The sequence below is a fragment of the Leuciscus leuciscus genome (genome assembly GCF_965113295.1).
Source record: "Leuciscus leuciscus genome assembly, chromosome: 17".
Classification (NCBI taxonomy): Eukaryota; Metazoa; Chordata; class Actinopteri; order Cypriniformes; family Leuciscidae; genus Leuciscus; species Leuciscus leuciscus.
Window position 1 is genome coordinate 14737929 of NC_138741.1, and position 10926 is coordinate 14748854.

Consider the following 10926-nt stretch of genomic DNA (forward strand, 5'->3'; position numbering starts at 1 on the left):
TCATATGTTATGTTACAATGCGCCCCACACATGTTACAATGTACCCCACCTATGGGGCATGTTGTCACATTTCACTTCCATTCTTTCGGGGTATGTCAAGAAAAAAAGTATATACTGTATTAATAAAACAAAACCACATAATTGTACTAGACATGTGGGAAATTAATGTGGGAAAAAATAAATACTCTGAACCATAAGTACTAGATTTACACAAACTGAGAAAGTCAAAAAGCGTTAGGTTGTGCCCCGCTCTATATCTATGTTTTTTTTTGATAAGTTGCATAATTATTATCTCTATCAGTTTTCTTGTGTATTTCTGTGGTTTTCATGTGTTTATGCTTTAAGAGATTATTTTCAGATTTATATTCGATTTATGATTATTTTATTATCATTACTGTTTTCATCTAAATGCTTGTTGCAAATATTGTGGGTTGTATAATACGCGTTGCTTCAAATTAATACAAAATATTATTGTAGCTGGAGAAGGATGTGTGTGATTGGTTATACGTGCATGCTCGCGCGTCTTTACGTATATTTGGGGAGTTCTACGCGATACACTTCATTCTCGATAAGCAACGGTGAAGGGGCATCGCTTGACCGTGTAGCCTATTCATATTAATATCGTCTTTTACAGGTATAAAATAAAATGCACGCCATCATTGTAGACTTCTTCACATTAATTGTTTTCTGATGTATATGAGCGTGTTATGTCTGTAAACTCTATTTAGTGTTAACGATCGGTGCCGCCGTTAGTGTAAATTACTCTGGTGATGCGGAGATAAAATACAGATTATGTAGTGGTATTGTATGTGTTTCATGTTATCCTTTATTCATTAATTCTTTGTTAGGATTTTATTTCGTGCTGATTCACTGATAATGTGAGTATATGACGTCATGTAGTCGAGTGAACTTGGATGTAGGCTACATGGCATGAATGAAATTTTAGTGTTTACATTACCAGTAATGTAAAGCTGTGTTGAAAAGTATGAGGCTGCACTTGTTAATGTATATAATTTATTTTCATTAATTAATCGTTTCATAATAGCCTAGCAGATAATACCGTGCAGGGGTTTGTGGAGTTCATTCAATTCCAGCTATAACTTTTTTATACATTTGTACATGTAATAACACTCGCAGCGGTCATGAAGCGGATATATTCTGTCTGTGAGTAGAAAGTAGAATCATTCAGTCGCAAGGTTTGTTTACTTGAGTGTCGGATGAAAATATAGCTCTAGTCTTACAGAAACACTTTGTATTGACTGCATGGAGCACTTTACTGTTTTTAAACACTTATCAGAGACCCTTGAAAATGCATTCATAATGCAATAGAGTGAATGACAAATGTACAGGTAAAATGTGAAGGTTTTATCTGTAAAATGCCCATTATCACTGCTGTGTTTGTTTTATTTTAAAAGAAAAACAAGCTGTGGGTCGTATTTATGTTATTTATATTAACATATCCTATATAATCTCCATCTGAAATTGACCCGTTTTAAATCTAAGCCTATAAGTTATGTACATAATGACATATATTTATATCAAACATTGTTTTTTAAAGAGATGAACCATACTTGAAGAATTATTAAAGCTAGGTTCGTGTATTATTTTTTTTGTATTAACAGACGTAAATGGGCCTGAAACGCTTGATTTGCAACTTGATTTGTCAGGAAGACACTAGAAAAGGTTATTCTAAAAGGCTTTGCCATGATTTTTTCCCCATCTCTTCAGTGAGTGTGCACACCTAGCAGAGAAGAGAGAACACACTTTTTGAATGTATGATAGATAATAGCACATCACATTTGGGAGCACAGAAAGATTCAGTTAAGCACATTTCTGTTGCACTGTTCATACTGAATGCATTTTAATGGTGTCAAATGACTTGGCAGTGCATACCCTTTTTGCCAAATTAAAATGGTCTGTTTTACTACAGTGGCTTGTTTGGTTCTTTTTGCAGTTAGATTAGCAATGAAGGTAGCTAATTGTAAACCTACTACTCTAAAGTACAAACAATAACAAATTATTGTCATGGGGCTTGAAAATCAGTTTAAAACCATGTAGTCTCACATCCCTTCATTCATCAAAGTGAATCCTAGATTTTACAATATTTTTAATCAAAATTTGACCAATTTTTATATCCAAGCGTGTTGACCCATATTGGGATGCAAGAAAATAAAAGCAGGGGGTTGCACCCAAACAAAGATAAGTACTTTAGAATGAACAGATTCATACAAAATAATATCTTTCTAATATCTATGTATACTTTCATTCGCTTGTCACACCACAGGTTCATCTGGAATTAATTAGTGAAGACAAAATGCTAATAAAAACATCTGTTTGTGACCAGTTACAGGACCCCAGACACAGGTGTTAACATGCCTAAGTGTGCAGCTTATTTTGAACATTTAATCCGCTCAGAGACAGGAGATGAAAATGATCTATTTTGGCTTGAAGTGCACATTTATATAACATTAGTGTTAATTAATGTGTGTTGTCCTGGATATATAAACAACAGCACAGTTTATATTTGATTTTTTTATTATGCATTCCAATCAAAACGTACCAACACAATGTAACATATTTCTATTAAATATTTAAAACGTTACAAAAATGTATGTATATGCTACATAAATTGCACAGTTTCTTCAAGCTGCCTGGTTCCAACTGCTGGTCCTTGACTTTGATTGCCAAGCGCTGCATTTTTTGTGGAGGTGCCTGGTCCACACCTGCATTGTCCTGTTGAAGGAACAGACATATCATGTCACGCTGCAGATTTAATGAGTGATTCTTAGAGAAAATCTTAATACATGTCCCTTCTACAATTTCAATATGAGGGTTCTATAAACTGAAAAGAATATGATACTAGTCATATATTAAATGATTAAAGTGTTTACATTTTTAAATCTGAAAAAAAAAGGAGGGAACTTACCAATGCTCTCTTCCGGTTCAGCTGGGACCTGGGCTGAAGGCTGCTCTGGTCCAGGTGTGAAGTGCTTATCTTATTCTGGCTCCTCAGTTTAGGATTCAGCTGCACCTTCTTGTCAGTTTCCACACACATTTTATTTCGGGGAGGTGGCTGACACACACCTACATTGTCCTGTTGAAGAAACAAACATAATCATTAATGAGTGCTTGTTAGACTTAATCTAAACACATATCTTTCTATAGTTTTGAAATACTAAAACTAAAAGGATTTGAATAGAGGACCTAGAAAACATATAGCATATTTGAAGTCAATGTTTAAATTTATATATATATATATATATATATATATATATATATATATATATATATATATGAAAATAAGTAAAAACAAGAGATGGAAGGGACTTACAGATGCTTCTGTGCTCCTCTTACTCTGACTGGACATGGGTGGTCCAGGATGGGACTGTGCAAAGGGACTTGGTTTCTGCTGCCACAGATGAAACCCAGATGCTCCCTGTGGGGAACAAGGTGGAACAAGTGCACTCTGTGATATCTTAGGAGACACAGAAGCTCCCTTTGGGATATTCTGCTCCCTCTGCTTCTGCCTCTGCTGCTTAGGGATCCTGAGGCTTTCTCCCAGTTTGGGGGAATCTGCAGGCACAAGTGATCCCTGTGAGGTCCCCGAATGCACAAGCGCACCTTTTGGGATCAGAGCCCCAGAGGGCACTGCCGCTGCCTGTGGATTCCTGGAAGGCACTGCTGCTCCCTGTAGGGTCCTGGCATGCTTAGACGCTCCCACTGGGGTCCTGTCAGGCAAAGGTTTATTGGCTTGGGGCTTCTTCTGCACCAGCTCCTTCCTCAGTAGCTCAGAGATCAGATTTCTCTTCCCTGGAACCTTCTCAGGGACAGGTGATCCCTGTGCACAACAGACAGGCTTCTGCTGCAGCATCTCCTGCTTCAGTGGTTCCAGGATCTTTAGTTTTTCCCTGTTTGCGGTCTTGTCAGGCACGGGTGCTCCCTGAAGAGAAGAAGCTTGAGGCCTCTGCCGCAGCAGCTCCCGTCTCAGAGGCTCAGGAATCTTTCGCTTTTCCCTCTTTGAGATATTGTCAGGCAGTGTTCCATGAAGAGAAGCTTGAGGCTTCAGCTGCAGTAGCTCTCGTCTCAGTGGCTCAGGGACCTCTAGTTTTTCCCTCTTTGAGGTCTTGTCAGGAATGGGTGCTCCTCGAGGAGAGAAAGCTTGAGGCCTCTGCTGCAGCAGCTCCCCTCTCAGAGGCTCAGGGATCTTTAGCTTTTGCCTTTTTGAGATATTGTTAGGCAGTGTTCCCTGAAGAGAAGCTTGAAGCTTCAGCTGCAGTAGCTCTCGTCTCAGTAGCTCAGGGACCTCTAGTTTTTCCTTCTTTGAGGTCTTGTCAGGAATGGGTGCTCCTCGAGGAGAAGAAGCTTGAGGCCTCTGCTGCAGCAGCTCCCGTCTCAGAGGCTCAGGGATCTTTGGCCTTTTTAATATGTTGTCAGGCAGTTTTCCCTGAAGAGAAGGAGCTTGAGGCTTCTGCTGCTGCAGCCGCTCCTGCCTAAGAAGCTCAGAGATATTTAGTTTTCGCCTCTCTGGGACCTTTTCTGGCATGGGTGCTCGATGTGAGGAACATGCGAGCACCTTTGGGGCAGGCACAGGTGGTCTCCGTAGAGACTGGGGCACAGGTGCTCCCCGTGGAGACCCAGTGGGCACAGGTGCTTTCTGTGGGGACTCGACAGCCACTGGTGCTTCCTGTGGCTTTTTCTGCCTCCACTTTCTCTGCTGTTCTGTGGATTTCAGAGTTGTATCTGAGTTCAGGGCCTTCTCAGATGCATCCTTGAAGGCCAGGGATGAGGTGAGGTTCAACTTCTTAGAACTGGCATGCACAGTTGATTCCTGTTGGGACCTGGTGGGCACATATGCTCCCTCTGCCTTGTTCTGCTTCATGGACTTCAGGGATGTGGGGCATGGAGTTTCTCCTGCCTCCACTGTTCCCCACCACAGCCCTGAGGTGAGGTCCCCATACTCAGGCTCCTCAGAGATGGGATGTGAAACCTCCATTATTGCCCACCACTCCCCTGCAGCAAGGGCCATGGTGAGCTCGTCTGAGAGTTCAGGACATAAGGACTGCTCTGCACTCTCAGGACAACCGATGGGAAAGGTTGACATACTCATATTGATTTGGATTTGATGATGATCTAAAGAACTGAACAATACTGCCTTTGTGCAATCTCTATATGTAAAACACTGTGAAAGACAGAGAAATGGAAGAGATGAGTTGAGTAAACACATACAAACCTGGAAACTGTTTGTCTTAGTTATCAAAATACTCGAAAAAAGAAATGTTCTACAGTGTATGCCCATGGCTGTCAATCAGAAGAGACAAGGGAGTCCAGTCAAAGAGCCTCCTTAAAATCTTTTCAAAATGAACAATTAAGCTGAAAAAGTTCAGCTATATATATATATATATATATATATATATATATATATATATATATTTTTTTTTTTTTAAATCAATTTAACTACTAATGTGGATAACTAAGATGCTAAGATCATATTAAAGGAGTGGTGGAGTTCCAAAGACAAGATAACGTCTATGGAGCTCTCCATTTATGAATATTATAATGGTCATAGACTGTATTTGTTGATTTAATGTGTTTTGTTGATTGAGATAATAATGTGTCATTAAATATCAAGAATATAGGAGGATATCATCTGTGTATGGGAGCATATCAACAAATAGCTAACGTTAGTATATTAAAAACATTAAAAACCCAATTTACATATTAGCCTCCCCAAAATGTTCCACACAAATTACCACTGTATAGCATGCCTATTTATGTATCTGCATCGAGTCAATAACATTCTATTGTTTAAGTAGATTCTAATCTGAGTAATACAAATATAAAAATTCAAATCTCCAAACCTTGAATGAAAAGCATACTTACGATCATTCGCCGACTCGCTACAAAAGGCAAGATTCCTCTGCACTCAGTTATACAGACCCCTATGACGTCACAATGGTGACGTCATAGGCTCAATTAACTCAAGTGTTTGTGAGTGACGTCAAATCTAGGCTGTTTAGATTCAAACTGGACATGCAATACAAATACAAAGAGTGACTAATAATTTGTATTCCATTGTTCTTAAACATATCTGTTTTACCCTTGTAGTGAAGTTTATGACCATTTTTTTCTTGTGCATGGTAGCTATGCTGAATAATTCTCAAAATTAACAGCTTCTTATTCTTTATATATATAGGGGAGCACGGGGCACAACCTAACGCGGGGCTAGTTGTAACACGCTTGTTTTAAATACTTCCGCACATGCTTGGATGACGAAACTTTGTGTATTTACTAGTTGCCATATCAACACTATATAGAAAAAAAAATTCCGCCAAAATTATTATTTTTTTGGAAGATATCCATAGACATTTATTAAACCATAGCAAAAGTAAATTTCTTACTTAAGTTAATTTTTCATCTCTATTTTTGGTGTTTATTTAAAATAAGACAAATCTGATATTATTTTAATCTCCAAGATGTTATTTAACAGTTGAGATAGTTATTTAATGCTTCGCTAACTAGCAGAAGACACTAGCAGGGTTTAAATCCCAGTTGTGCAGGCGGGGGCATGTTGTAACACTGCGTTACAATGTGCCCCTATTAGAAATATGCTATTATATTCTATACTTTTATTAATTTTATTGGGAAAACGTGAGAAAAAGGTGAATAAAGACTGAGAGTCAATGTTCAGAAATTACTAATTATTCATTTGTTTTGAACTATGTTGTATAGCTTTGTTTTCATGTGTTCGTAGTCAAAACTCAAAAATTTGTTTATAATATTTAATTATTAAAAATTGCCATTATTTTATATGAAAAAGTTTTTTAATTGTATTTTATTTAGAAAATATTTTAGTTTGTTTTGTATATATTTTTTATTAGATCAGATAACATTTTAAGCTGTCATATGTTATGTTACAATGCGCCCCACACATGTTACAATGTACCCCACCTATGGGGCATGTTGTCACATTTCACTTCCATTCTTTCGGGGTATGTCAAGAAAAAAAGTATATACTGTATTAATAAAACAAAACCACATAATTGTACTAGACATGTGGGAAATTAATGTGGGAAAAAATAAATACTCTGAACCATAAGTACTAGATTTACACAAACTGAGAAAGTCAAAAAGCGTTAGGTTGTGCCCCGCTCTATATCTATGTTTTTTTTGATAAGTTGCATAATTATTATCTCTATCAGTTTTCTTGTGTATTTCTGTGGTTTTCATGTGTTTATGCTTTAAGAGATTATTTTCAGATTTATATTCGATTTATGATTATTTTATTATCATTACTGTTTTCATCTAAATGCTTGTTGCAAATATTGTGGGTTGTATAATACGCGTTGCTTCAAATTAATACAAAATATTATTGTAGCTGGAGAAGGATGTGTGTGATTGGTTATACGTGCATGTTCGCGCGTCTTTACGTATATTTGGGGAGTTCTACGCGATACACTTCATTCTCGATAAGCAACGGTGTAGGGGCATCGCTTGACCGTGTAGCCTATTCATATTAATATCGTCTTTTACAGGTATAAAATAAAATGCACGCCATCATTGTAGACTTCTTCACATTAATTGTTTTCTGATGTATATGAGCGTGTTATGTCTGTAAACTCTATTTAGTGTTAACGATCGGTGCCGCCGTTAGTGTAAATTACTCTGGTGATGCGGAGATAAAATACAGATTATGTAGTGGTATTGTATGTGTTTCATGTTATCCTTTATTCATTAATTCTTTGTTAGGATTTTATTTCGTGCTGATTCACTGATAATGTGAGTATATGACGTCATGTAGTCGAGTGAACTTGGATGTAGGCTACATGGCATGAATGAAATTTTAGTGTTTACATTACCAGTAATGTAAAGCTGTGTTGAAAAGTATGAGGCTGCACTTGTTAATGTATATAATTTATTTTCATTAATTAATCGTTTCATAATAGCCTAGCAGATAATACCGTGCAGGGGTTTGTGGAGTTCATTCAATTCCAGCTATAACTTTTTTATACATTTGTACATGTAATAACACTCGCAGCGGTCATGAAGCGGATATATTCTGTCTGTGAGTAGAAAGTAGAATCATTCAGTCGCAAGGTTTGTTTACTTGAGTGTCGGATGAAAATATAGCTCTAGTCTTACAGAAACACTTTGTATTGACTGCATGGAGCACTTTACTGTTTTTAAACACTTATCAGAGACCCTTGAAAATGCATTCATAATGCAATAGAGTGAATGACAAATGTACAGGTAAAATGTGAAGGTTTTATCTGTAAAATGCCCATTATCACTGCTGTGTTTGTTTTATTTTAAAAGAAAAACAAGCTGTGGGTCGTATTTATGTTATTTATATTAACATATCCTATATAATCTCCATCTGAAATTGACCCGTTTTAAATCTAAGCCTATAAGTTATGTACATAATGACATATATTTATATCAAACATTGTTTTTTAAAGAGATGAACCATACTTGAAGAATTATTAAAGCTAGGTTCGTGTATTATTTTTTTTGTATTAACAGACGTAAATGGGCCTGAAACGCTTGATTTGCAACTTGATTTGTCAGGAAGACACTAGAAAAGGTTATTCTAAAAGGCTTTGCCATGATTTTTTCCCCATCTCTTCAGTGAGTGTGCACACCTAGCAGAGAAGAGAGAACACACTTTTTGAATGTATGATAGATAATAGCACATCACATTTGGGAGCACAGAAAGATTCAGTTAAGCACATTTCTGTTGCACTGTTCATACTGAATGCATTTTAATGGTGTCAAATGACTTGGCAGTGCATACCCTTTTTGCCAAATTAAAATGGTCTGTTTTACTACAGTGGCTTGTTTGGTTCTTTTTGCAGTTAGATTAGCAATGAAGGTAGCTAATTGTAAACCTACTACTCTAAAGTACAAACAATAACAAATTATTGTCATGGGGCTTGAAAATCAGTTTAAAACCATGTAGTCTCACATCCCTTCATTCATCAAAGTGAATCCTAGATTTTACAATATTTTTAATCAAAATTTGACCAATTTTTATATCCAAGCGTGTTGACCCATATTGGGATGCAAGAAAATAAAAGCAGGGGGTTGCACCCAAACAAAGATAAGTACTTTAGAATGAACAGATTCATACAAAATAATATCTTTCTAATATCTATGTATACTTTCATTCGCTTGTCACACCACAGGTTCATCTGGAATTAATTAGTGAAGACAAAATGCTAATAAAAACATCTGTTTGTTACCAGTTACAGGACCCCAGACACAGGTGTTAACATGCCTAAGTGTGCAGCTTATTTTGAACATTTAATCCGCTCAGAGACAGAAGATGAAAATGATCTATTTTGGCTTGAAGTGCACATTTATATAACATTAGTGTTAATTAATGTGTGTTGTCCTGGATATATAAACAACAGCACAGTTTATATTTGATTTTTTTATTATGCATTCCAATCAAAACGTACCAACACAATGTAACATATTTCTATTAAATATTTAAAACGTTACAAAAATGTATGTATATGCTACATAAATTGCACAGTTTCTTCAAGCTGCCTGGTTCCAACTGCTGGTCCTTGACTTTGATTGCCAAGCGCTGCATTTTTTGTGGAGGTGCCTGGTCCACACCTGCATTGTCCTGTTGAAGGAACAGACATATCATGTCACGCTGCAGATTTAATGAGTGATTCTTAGAGAAAATCTTAATACATGTCCCTTCTACAATTTCAATATGAGGGTTCTATAAACTGAAAAGAATATGATACTAGTCATATATTAAATGATTAAAGTGTTTACATTTTTAAATCTGAAAAAAAAGGAGGGAACTTACCAATGCTCTCTTCCGGTTCAGCTGGGACCTGGGCTGAAGGCTGCTCTGGTCCAGGTGTGAAGTGCTTATCTTATTCTGGCTCCTCAGTTTAGGATTCAGCTGCACCTTCTTGTCAGTTTCCACACACATTTTATTTCGGGGAGGTGGCTGACACACACCTACATTGTCCTGTTGAAGAAACAAACATAATCATTAATGAGTGCTTGTTAGACTTAATCTAAACACATATCTTTCTATAGTTTTGAAATACTAAAACTAAAAGGATTTGAATAGAGGACCTAGAAAACATAAAGCATATTTGAAGTCAATGTTTAAATTTTTATATATATAGTAATACAAATATAAAAATTCAAATCTCCAAACCTTGAATGAAAAGCATACTTACGATCATTCGCCGACTCGCTACAAAAGGCAAGATTCCTCTGCACTCAGTTATACAGACCCCTATGACGTCACAATGGTGACGTCATAGGCTCAATTAACTCAAGTGTTTGTGAGTGACGTCAAATCTAGGCTGTTTAGATTCAAACTGGACATGCAATACAAATACAAAGAGTGACTAATAATTTGTATTCCATTGTTCTTAAACATATCTGTTTTACCCTTGTAGTGAAGTTTATGACCATTTTTTTCTTGTGCATGGTAGCTATGCTGAATAATTCTCAAAATTAACAGCTTCTTATTCTTTATATATATAGGGGAGCACGGGGCACAACCTAACGCGGGGCTAGTTGTAACACGCTTGTTTTAAATACTTCCGCACATGCTTGGATGACGAAACTTTGTGTATTTACTAGTTGCCATATCAACACTATATAGAAAAAAAAATTCCGCCAAAATTATTATTTTTTTGGAAGATATCCATAGACATTTATTAAACCATAGCAAAAGTAAATTTCTTACTTAAGTTAATTTTTCATCTCTATTTTTGGTGTTTATTTAAAATAAGACAAATCTGATATTATTTTAATCTCCAAGATGTTATTTAACAGTTGAGATAGTTATTTAATGCTTCGCTAACTAGCAGAAGACACTAGCAGGGTTTAAATCCCAGTTGTGCAGGCGGGGGCATGTTGTAACACTGCGTTACAATGTGCCCCTAT